Source organism: Euprymna scolopes, chromosome 20 (assembly GCF_053919585.1).
Source record: "Euprymna scolopes isolate OS-2025 chromosome 20, ASM5391958v1, whole genome shotgun sequence".
Taxonomy (NCBI): Eukaryota; Metazoa; Mollusca; class Cephalopoda; order Sepiida; family Sepiolidae; genus Euprymna; species Euprymna scolopes.
In genome coordinates, this window is record NC_136501.1 from 42,907,159 (window position 1) to 42,919,224 (window position 12,066).

Here is a 12,066-nt window from a genome sequence, read left to right on the forward strand (position 1 = left end):
CTAGAGATGTTGGGGAAATATAATCTATCTATCCATCTATCTATCTATCTACCTACCTACTTATCTATCTCTTTATATATATATATATATATATATATATATATATTCATGAAGTAATACATTTGGATTGTACCGTCACTGGATTATTTATCTTCAACGAGACGATCCATTCATGTGTAATCACCTTTTTTCTCACCATAATCCCTCTGTTTCACTTTTTTTTTTGTTTTCAAGTAAGATCTTTGACTTACTTGTTGTTTCATCAAATACTTTTGCATGCAAAATCCGATCCCGCGTTTTGCTAATTCCTACCCTCTGAATAGAAGGAAAGTATTTCTTCGAAACTCCGCGGATGAAGGACTATCCACTTATCTAGTGTTTCCTTTTCAGATTAAATATCTTTTTCACTCATTTCCAAGTGTTTTTTTAACATATTTTATTAACTGTTTGCTCGTATTATAAGCTCTATTTCCTATTTGGTTTTATCGAGCTTTTACATCTGGCTGAGATAACTTTATAAATATTAATTCATTAATATTTATAATATACTTTAATTTTACCAACTTGGATTTGGTAAATTTAATTGTAATTTATATATATATATATATATATATATATATATATATGTATATGTATATATATATATATATATATATGAACGTGTCTGTGTGTGTGTCTCTGTACATTTCCAACGCAATAACTCTGTCAATTTTTGGATTACAGACTCGAAATTAGATATACAGGGTACTGCGATGAGGGAAAATCTTTATGATAAGTGTTCGGATAAGAATTTTGTTGTAAAGGGGTCAAACCTCAAGAATTGACCTTTGCGAACTCTACGAAACTCCTCCGAAAATACACATTTGATATTTTAGATATAGGTTCCTTGGACATGGATATAACTTAATAACTTGATTTGAGCCCAAAACAATACATTTTAAGGGGTCATAATAGGGGTTAAAGTTTTAAAAAATTGAATCCTGAAGTCTCTTCCAAATTAATCAGACAATTTATGCTCTAAATATTTGAAATTTTACAAAAAGGGTATTCAGAGATAAGGCAATCCTTTTCATCACTTTGGGTCAAAACATTTTAGTTACCAATATATAAATCTATGTATGTATGTATGTATGTTTGCATGTCTGTCTTAAACTTTCAATAGAGGCGCTGGATTTTACCAAGATCAGTATCGTTTTAAAGATCGACCTTTCATACGACAAATATTGAAGAATTGGCTAAAACATTAATATCTTCCTCTTCAACGAGGCACTTTCCTACAGGGGGTCACTTTTTTCGCCGATATTTTTGAGAGTTATCCTCTCCTTTAGATTGTCTAGCCTTAATTTTAAAAACAATGGCGCTTCAGGTTTGGCAGTGATCCTAACAGCATAAACGTTAGGTTTTACCCCGTTCTTTTCCTCTTTTGCGGTACGGGTTCGAGCCTGCCTTCCTACTACAATTTTTTTTGTGTTATGCTCAACATAAACATCCAAACACTCGGGCAACGTCGGGCTGAAATGCTAATATATCTATAAAAGTGAACGTGTCTGTTTGTGCATGTGTGTGTGTCTGGTTACATTTCCCTACGCAATTACTCTGACAATGTAAAATCTACATACTCGAAATTTGATATACAGGGTACTGAGATTGGGGAAAATGGATGTGATGGTTTTCGGTCAGAAATATAGTTTTTAAGAGGTCAAAGTTCTACGATTTGACTTTGGAGAACTCTACCAAACTACTCCGACAATTTTTGGTCTACCCACTTGAAATTTTAGATAAATGTCTCTTGGACATGGATCTAACTTAATGAGTTTATTTAAGCACAAAACAATAAATTTGAAGGGGTCACATTAGGGATCGAATTTTTAAAAAAATTGACCTTTTTTTTTTTGTTTTTGCTCGGCATACACCTCCAAACACCTGGGACCCGCCGGGAACCCATGCTAGTATATATATATAAAGGCGAACGTGTTTGTTTGTATGTCTGTTTGGTTGTGTACATTTCCCTACACAATAACTCTGTCAATTTTTAGTGTTATATAGCTGTTTCATTGAGAGAGTCTTATTATAAGTGATGCTTAGAGAGAGTCTTATTACACGTGATGCTGTTGAGAGAGTTCTAGAGAGGGATGTTGTGAGAGAGATTGTTCGTTCCGCGTTCGTGTTATGACGATTCATATTTATTTAAACGTTCTTTACTTAGAAGTGTCGCTATGTGAAGCTCTTAGAGTGAGGAGATAGTGTTCAAACAGTCTTAGTGTAGATATGAGATGTAGATTCACATTGTGGATATGAGATGTGTATGTCACGACATTTTATAACACATACATATAATAACAATTCACTTTACCTTTTTGTAGGAATCACAAACACAAAGACGAACTTTATCAAAACACATGATGGGTTTATTTCTTCACGACCGTTCGTGGTTTTCTCATCAAGAATTCCAAGCTTCACATATTAAGTTTAAAAGTGATCGTCTCGCTTCTAGACGTTCGAATTTACAACTCCAGACTCTCTCTGAGTTTCTCACTGACTGTCTCCCTAACTAACTAACTCTCAATTCCTATATTGAGAAATCCATGCATGTCCGGCCTCGTGAGCAAAATTCACGTGTTTCAACATGCGCGACTTTGCATGTTCCCGACATCATGATTTCCCAATAACCTATTTTTTCTTTGATGTTTTTACAAAGGAATTCAACCAACATATCTAATTTATTTAACCCATATTTTATTATCAACATAATTTCTTACAATTGAATAGTTTATTTATTGTTTATTTCCTCACAATTAACAATTTACTGGATATTCCATTTAAACCTATTGTTCTTTAAAACTTATATCCAAGGTTCGAGTTCTGCTTTCTCTCTCTCTCCCTCTCTCTCTCTCTCTCTCTCTCTATATATATATATATATATATATATATATAAAACAATATATATTTATATTTTATATATATTAATATATATTTATATATATACATTTATATATATATATATATATATATATATATATATATATATATATATATATATATTTATTTATTCAGTCGACCTTACGTTTGCATTTGTTTAGGTTCATTTTGTATAACGCGGGAATATTACTCTCATTGTTGGATACAAGGACAGAATTTTGATTTTTTGTCAATGTATTATTATTACGCAGGTATTGTTTTCAATCGGTTTGACAGCGTATTATATAAAGCAGTTCACAATGTAAAATTCCGTCTCACTGAGGACTGGCCATTCACCGTGAAATAAGTATGTGGCACGAAAATAATTTACCTTCTATTCTATTCGTTACACATGCTCGCGCTATTAGCAATCAATGGTGATCGATCAGGTAAGGAAGAAGATAGAAAATCAAAACGAATGTATGATGATATTAGGGAAGAAAGATTAACGCACCATAGTTAGAGTATAGGTTATATATTTTTCTTGATAGTGTATTATGATAAGACTGGTCTGGGATTTAAGAAGGAAAAACAATTCGTATTTTAATTATTTTCCCTGACACGTATGCGTAAATAACTTGAGTAAATATTATTCCCCGTTAGAAAATTGTAGTCACTGTACCGCAATCATTCTATTCGCATGGGTAATGCTCCTTCTTCTTATAACAACGCATGCTAAATTAAACGCAGCTTGATTACTCAATACCACGTGACAATAATCAGCTCGCTAATTCCTCATGAGATATCATAGAAACTAATTGAATTCTGCGTTCACATGACAAACACCTTCGATAGATTATCACATATAATAAAACGTTTAAACTAAATATACCTGAAATGCTATCTGAACATTTATTTTTATTAATTTTTCTCATCCTATCATATATATATATATATATATATATATATATATATATATATATATATATATATATATATATATTGGAAGAAATTCACATTGGGCGATAATTATTGTTTTCATTAAATAGTTAGGAGTATAATATTTTGTAATCATATGAGCATGAATAGCAGTTTACTGAAATTCTTTATTACATTGAAAACTAATTCTTAAAAAGTAGATATTATCAAAGATATTAATGTTAAATCAATAATAAATTTGTAATGAAACTGTTTCATTCAAATATACATTTATTTTATATATATATATATATATATATATATATATATATATATATATATATATATATATATATATATATATATATATATATATATATATATATATATATATATATATATATATATATATATATATATATATATATATATATATATATACACGGCATAATCACGTTGACACACCGGTTTCCGTCCGATCTCATAAGTTAAGCAACGTTGGGCGTGGTCATTGCTAACATTGGGTGACCAATTTGTCAATTCCAGGTGCTGTGTGTAGGAGGACGTTGACACCTCCCTGCAAAAATTGCAAAAAAAAAAAAAAATAAAAAATAACGTCGTCATCTCCCTTAACGGGGATATACATGCGACTGGGGACCGTTTGTGAATTATATACTCCCAGGAAGCCGGTTAAACCCGAATAGGTTTGTGCTGACTGCACACACATTCAAATATACATGACTAGCTAGATGCCTAGCGTTTTTTTTTTCTGAGTTTAATTTTTAATAAATAGTTCAATAGGAAGGATAGTGTATCGTCTGTCAAATGTATTTATTTTGATTATTTGCTCACTACTAAAACAAAACACAGGACGTCAACAATATATATCACCTTTACTCCTGATCTGAAATGGAACACGTACATCAAGTCTGTTGCCAAGGTCGCTAGAAAGATGGTGGGATTCTTCTACCGCTCCAGAAGATATCTCACTACTGATGCAATTCTCTATCTATATAAAAGCCAAGTACGTCCAAGGATGGAATACTGTTGCAATATCTGGGCAGGAACTGCTAGAAAAAACCTATCCTGCCTTGACAGAGTACAAAATAGACTTCGTGGATTAGTGGGGATGCCCTCTTCTCTACCCTGCAACCTCTCTCCCACAGAAGAGGCATTGCGAGCCTATCCTTGTTTTATCGTTATTTACATGGGAGGTGCTCGTCTGAACTCTAGTCTCTGGTCCCCCTTCGCCAATCTTTCACGAAAAACACCCCTCTAGCTGAATCCACTGTGAAAAATTTCCCCCACTATTTATCTGTGCCTAAATCAAAACGTGGATTCCATGACCATAGTTTCTTTCTTAGAACTGCACGCCTGTGGAGCTCTGTTCCGTCTGCCTGCTTCCCACCGGACTACAACTTGGATGTCTTCACGTCCAACATTAACAAATTCCTAATGAACCGCCCCTTTAAGTAAACACTTCTTCAAATCTCCACACTAACGTAATGTACTTGCAATAACCCTTATCCCTGAGAGGCTTTCGAGCCTTGATAAGTGGTGATCACTGTGTAAAAAAAATATATATAAATAAGTAAAACTCAGTTCTGTATGATAGTTACTTGAGATTAAATGTTCCACCATCAATCACCATACGATGATTATAATTAATAGATACGTAAGCGTTCTACTCAACCATTGTCGACGAAATAACCACATGTAGCATTCATTATATATAGCAGTATTGTTGTGTTTTGTACAGCATAATCTCGTTGACACACCGGTTCCCACTTGATCACCGCAGTTAATCAACGTTAAACCTGGCCAGTATTTTATGGGTGACTATTTGGCACTTCAAGGTGCTGTATGTGCTCTCTGCTTATCTCGGCATTGTGTCTAGTCGTCCTGAACTTGTCCTTCCCACTGAACTAAAACACTGTCGATTCAGGAGGGGGTGTAAGTGTGAATTGCGCAACCCCTGTCACACAATTACATGCGCAACTGCACTTACAGGAGGCATCCATTGTCTTTCGAGACTGAAAGGTAGCACCATCATCGTTGTTTTTTAACATTTACTCCAAATAGCTAAATAAAAAAAAAATATATATATATTTCAGCGAACATATAACTGCAACCATGAGATAACTACAAACACACATCGGAATCAGTCTTCCTCTTGCTTCGTTATACACTTTTTCTACGGTGCCATTATATTTTAACGGAACAAACACGTTGTAGACTGCAGCGCAAGGAAAATAAAAAAAAAAGAACTGGATTTATTTTCTTTTTTTTAACAAAATATTTAGTTCTGGTATTTTCAACAACGCATTGTTTCTAAATATATAAACAATTCATTTTTCTATTTTCAACCGCGTATGAAATTTCGTCCCGGCTCTTGCACCACCCCTTCATCTTGAACACGTCCTGAACTCCATTTGTCCGAACACTCGTGTCTCGGACCAACGCCATTCTGCGTTCTCGTGTCACGGACCCGGTCTATTCTGCTTTGCTGTGTCTCGTACACGCCTTGAATATGCCTATTTTTTACATATGAGTTCTTTCTGTATTTGCTGGTACGTCACATCACGCATCCGGCTTTGTCATTGACATATAGCTTCAGTGGCTAAGTTTCATTCTAAACATATTCTTTAGACACGATCTCAAGCTCTTATTAGATGTGCGCAGGAAAAACTACATCTCTAAGCAAATAGACTTTCCATCTAATGATCAACCTATATTGTAACACGTAATACAAAATACTAATAGAATTATTATGGTGTATAATTATATTCAGGTTGTCAACTAGTATTTTGCTTTTACGCTGGTGTTTCATTAAATAATATCATGGAATATTAAATGACACATGAAATTTATACATGCTCTATATTTCAAATGAAATATTTTACTATCATGGTCATATTTTACTATGGAATTATAGAATTAGTGTACATAAAACTGCCCTAGTATTGTGTTTCTACATTTTTTAAACACGCATATGTTCGCTGCTAACACATTTATAGTTTAAAATTGTAAAATGTTTTTGACTTTTGATGGGGGGTAGATATTTATTTGCTGCCCACCTCAGCAAAATGTGGCACAAGGCCGGAAAGTGGGAACCCCGCAGGCTCCCCTAAAGGAGGGGCACTCCTGCAATTTTAAAAATTGCCTGAGTAACCCCGTCGGCATTCCCCGGTCGGGGCGCCTCAGGCAGCAAGCAATAAACTTGCCCCACCGGAAAGCCCGGTGGCATGGCCTGGGAGGGTGGACCTCCTAGGTATTACCCAGGCGGTGTACCTCAGTCCAACAGGTGGTGGGCCGGTTCCCGGCCCCTCACCTGTTGGGCTGAGTGTCAAGTGACGAATCCTTGACATGTACTACCCTGTCTCCCTGCAGCCGAAGCCGCTAGGAGACATCCCATCAAAATGGACTTTTGATGGGGGTAAATATTTATTTTATTTGACAAAAATACAAATAAAAATGTGGCACAAGGCCGAAAAAGGGGGTGGGGGGTAATGTTGACCTAACTAACATAACGTTAACTTAACTAGACTCTTTCACCAAAATACCAAAATCACTCTGTGGACATCCTACTTTAAACCCGAAAGTTACAAATATATATACATGATGTGGGGGGTTGGGGATAAAAATCTTATTTACAAAATCGTATGAAAAATATACAATGATAAAAAGTGGTTAGTAAAAAGAACCCCCTCACTAGTAATTGTGGCGGATAAAAAGTTTTGTCAGTCGAAAAATGTAGGTCCCACGAAAGCTAACTTTATTCAAACACAACAAAAATGGCCTACATCTCTGGCAAAACAGTTTATCCGTCACCTAAGGGGCCGGGATTGGGGGTTATCGAACCAAAAGTGGGGAAAAAAAAAAAAAAAAAAAAAAAAAAAGAGGAACGCTGGGACAGGGAAAACCAAAAAGGGAGATTGGGGCGATGACAGCATGCATACTCTAGCTAAGTTAAAAATCGAACAAAAATGCCTAACTAGCCTACTCTAGGAGGTCCGATGCATGTCTATGTTTGATCAGGTCACCCAAAATCCTTAAAAAAAAAAAACCTAAGCCACTCAAAAAGGAAATTCAAGACTAGCTCCATTCACTTTACACAGTCGCGAAACTTTCACCCACCTGTCGTTGAAATTCACAGGAGCGAGTTTCACCTTCTCCAGCTTAATTCGCATTTTCAATCGATATTTGAAAATGAGGACAAGCTGGGGAGCAGTGAAGGTCTCATCTCCGTAAACCTCCTTCTGTCGCGTCGTCCAAATCACGCCTCTCATAACTGCTAGTAAACACAGAAAAACATAGCGTTCTTCTTTCTTCATGGTCGGTGCCCAGTTGCAGCACGGGGAAACCGACTCCAGCACAAAAAACCGCCCGCTCAGCATGCGAACCGTGAAGCCTTCAACTAACTCACACAACGGTCGAACGATGGCGCAGTGGAAGAAAGCATGATCAAGGTCTTCCTCCCATTCTCCGCATCGGACACAATTGGGTGTCTCCGTAAAACCCGCTGCGTAAAGTCTTTTGCCGACCCAGAGAGCATTTCGTATTACCAGCCAGGTGAGTGATGCCTCGTAATTATCGAAGCAGCTCGACCCAGGCGCCCAAGGCCATATTAAGCGGCGCTCCTCCTTCGTAAAACCGAACTCCTCAATCTTTTCGTCTCGAACGGATCCCCTCACTAACGCCCGATATAGCGCTTTGCGAGACAACAGCTGGGTGTCAGAGAGGCTTTCTTTGACCCGTAGAAGAAATCTCAAGGCCTGCCGACACTCGCGATAGAAAGGGCACTCGTTTCGGGGCAACCTGTGTGCCTCCCCCTCAGCCGAATGCACACTCTCCAAAGCCTGAAAGGCTTTCTTAGTGTCTTCTATCCAGAAGACACCGTTTCCCTCACTTGGTGTACACATTCGATCCAGGTATATCAGCCTAAGAGTGTGTCTACGTATTTCTACACTAGGCATACCCAGACCGCCTTCAGACGGATGCAGGTAACAGACCTCCCGGGTAACCATGGCTTGCTTTCCGCGCCATAAGAACGCGAAAAGAGCCCGCACCAGATCAACTAGTGTGGTCTCCGGGAGTGGAAGTACTGATAGACGGTAAAGGATCAGGGGGTAGATATGAGAATTGCATACCTCCGCCCGACCCTTCAAAGACAGATTTCTCAAGGCCCACAAATGAGATGCGACCTTGACCGCTTCCAATACCTCCGACCAATTTTTCTCCAGCTGGAGACCGGGACCAAACCAGACGCCGAGTAGCTTGCATGGCCCATCAGCCCAACCAAAGGGTCCCTGAAGGGGCATACCCCTCCAGGCACCGATACGTAAGCCAATAGACTTAACGTAGTTAATTATGGCCCCTGTGACCTTGGCATACCGACTTGTTTCTATGTCAACGACTCTAATCTCGGCACTGCTCGTTACAAGCACAGTCACGTCGTCAGCATAGGCGGTATACTTTACCGGGGTAGAGCCACCTGGCAAAGTAATCCCGCGAAGGACCGGATTCACCCGAAGCTGGCGCAAATATGGCTCAAGCGCCAGCACATATAACATTGGGGATAACGGACAACCTTGACGGATCGATCTTGTTAACATGAAGGGTTTCGACCTCACCCCATTCACTTCAACCATAGCACCGGGGTTGGCATACAAGAGGCAAATCCAAGAGCGAAACTGGGGACCAAACCCAGCCGAGCGAAGAACAGCCTCTAGGTAATGATGGTCTACTCTGTCGAATGCTTTGGACTGATCTAAATTAATCAGCGCGGCTTCTGTGTCGACTTTTTCTACGATCAAGCGTATCGTGTGCAAATTATCTTGAATCGTCCGGCCCTTAACAGAACAAGTCTGTTCGGGACTTATTAGACGGTGTAAGACAATCTGCAGACGATTTGCTAAGATCTTGGCCAAAATCTTTAACTCTGTGTTTAACATCGTTAAGGGCCGGAAATTACCTATCCCATCCCCTCCATTTTTATCTTTGCGTAACAATTTAATGATCCCCCTGGTAAAGTACTGAGGTATGCACCCGTTCCTATACCAGGAGTTAAAAAGTACAGTCAGCAAAGGAATAAAAATGGGCGACAGCCTCAAATACACCTCGTAGGGCAGACCATCTATCCCAGGGGTCCTGTCTAGCCCGACCTGTTTCAAGGCCTCAATGACTTCTTCCTCTTTTATGCTACCTTCACACCTAGCTGCTTCGGTCGCCTCCAGGCGAGAAAAGTCGGCTAAATAGGTGTCAAACTGTTCAATAGTCAGACCAGGCTCCTTGGTAAAAAGCTCCTGAAAATGAGTCCGAAAACCCTCCAAGATTCCGTCGTTTGAAGTTACGGTTCGTCCGTCCGGCAATGTGACACTGGCGATGTGTCGATCTGCAGAACGTCGAAACTCCTCCGCACGCAGTGACGCGGCCATGTTTGTTGCCTCGTTTGGCGCTCTTTTTAATCTAGCCCTAACTAATAATCCCTGGTCCTCCCTGTTATCCAAGGAGTCCAGTTCAGCCTTAACTATAGTATAGCTAGCACTATCCCCCTCCTCCACCGCCCTTTCTAATCTATCTTCTAGCGCCGCTTTCGCTGCTCTAGAACTACGGTTGAGCCGGCGACTAAAATCAGCAGCGAAGGACCTAATGACTTTTTTAAGGTTGCCCCACCACTTATTCCCGATAATAGCCCCCGTCAATTCCCTCTGTATTGTTAGTAGAAGCTGTTCCCGGAAGTCCTTCACATCGAACAACGACGTGTTGAACTTCCAGTAACTAGCCATCCTAGGTTTAACACTATCTAAGTTTACTCGAACCCGGACAAGCCTATGGTCCGAATAAACTATACTATGAAAACTTGGACAGTCTAAAAGCCCTAGGTCGACTCTCCTAACTAAGAACCGATCGATGTAACTCGAAAGCTGCACCGGATCGGAGCCGCGTCTACCTGTCCAAGTCCATGCTAAATCCCCGGGTTTTTCGTTCCGAAATTTATCGACAAGATCAAACTTGTCGACAAAGTCTCGAAACGCTTTAGCATCCCGGTTCTGGTTAGTATCCCTTGTGGTATTAACCCCACGATCTAAATCGGGATCCAGGACCGCGTTCCAGTCTCCCGCTAAAACTAACCGTCGAGACGAATTCATGAAAGGCTCGATTCGCCGAAAAAAGGAAACTAGCTCAGTACGGTTATTGGGCGCATAAACCCCAATAAAACGAAATGCCACATCCTTTACGGTAACATCCAGAACGAGCAATCTTCCCTCTGGATCTGCATAAATAGGGTCACACGATGCATCAAGAGTGCGCTTAACTAGCCAGGTAACCCCCCTTGCGTGGGTATCATAATGTGCTGAGTAGAGCCGAAAGTCTCTAAGGAGCACATCCTGATAGTCACTTGGAATAAAGTGAGTCTCCTGTAGACAACATACATCCACACCAAGGCGTTGAAGGTCGCGTGCAACTCGAAGTTTACGAGAGGCGTCCCTCAACCCTCGGACATTTAAAGTAGCTAATCTTAAAGAAGCCATCCTGAGCTACTTAGGGTTGGGAATCCTGATCAAACATAGACGATGTCAAGACACCGACAGCTGTCCCCATGGATCCAGTGGTCATCTCAGTGGTGATTGACCCGTCAGGGGACAAACCGCCGATGTCAAGAGGAAAGGTTAGTTTAATGGCCCTATATAGAGATGGGTGCATCTTTATAGGGACCCGACCAACACAAGATTTTTTCATTTCTGTTATTTCTCTGTCATTGAAGAAGGCGACAGGAGGATAGAGGTTGAAGGCGCTATTCGCCTCTTCCATCATTTTCCAAACCCCGTTTGCTTCCCCTCTAGGTCTAACTACTGTTAAAATCCTCTTGGCTTTGGGGAAGTTTTCGGGGTTTGAGATGTCTTTCTTGTGTACTAATTTGAATGCCAATAGGTTTTTATAGTCCTTGGACTTGTGTGTTTTCATGATTAGTTCTTTCTCTGGGGTTATTTGACATACAGCGTTGCCAGAAAAAAAAGGGGGGGATTTTTTTTTCCGTGATTCTGTTTCAATGGATGGGCTTCTTTGCCTCTTTTTATCAGAGGGAGTGGGAGGGGGCATGTCAGTTTTCATGGGAGAAGGGGGAGGAGTGTTCTGGGGTGTGTTGGCAGGGGTGGAAAAAGGGGAGGGCCTTGGACTTCTTTTTTTCTGAGGGGCGCCTAATGAAGTCATTTTTTTTGCCCTAGTAGGGAGCGAGGCGTTAACTGG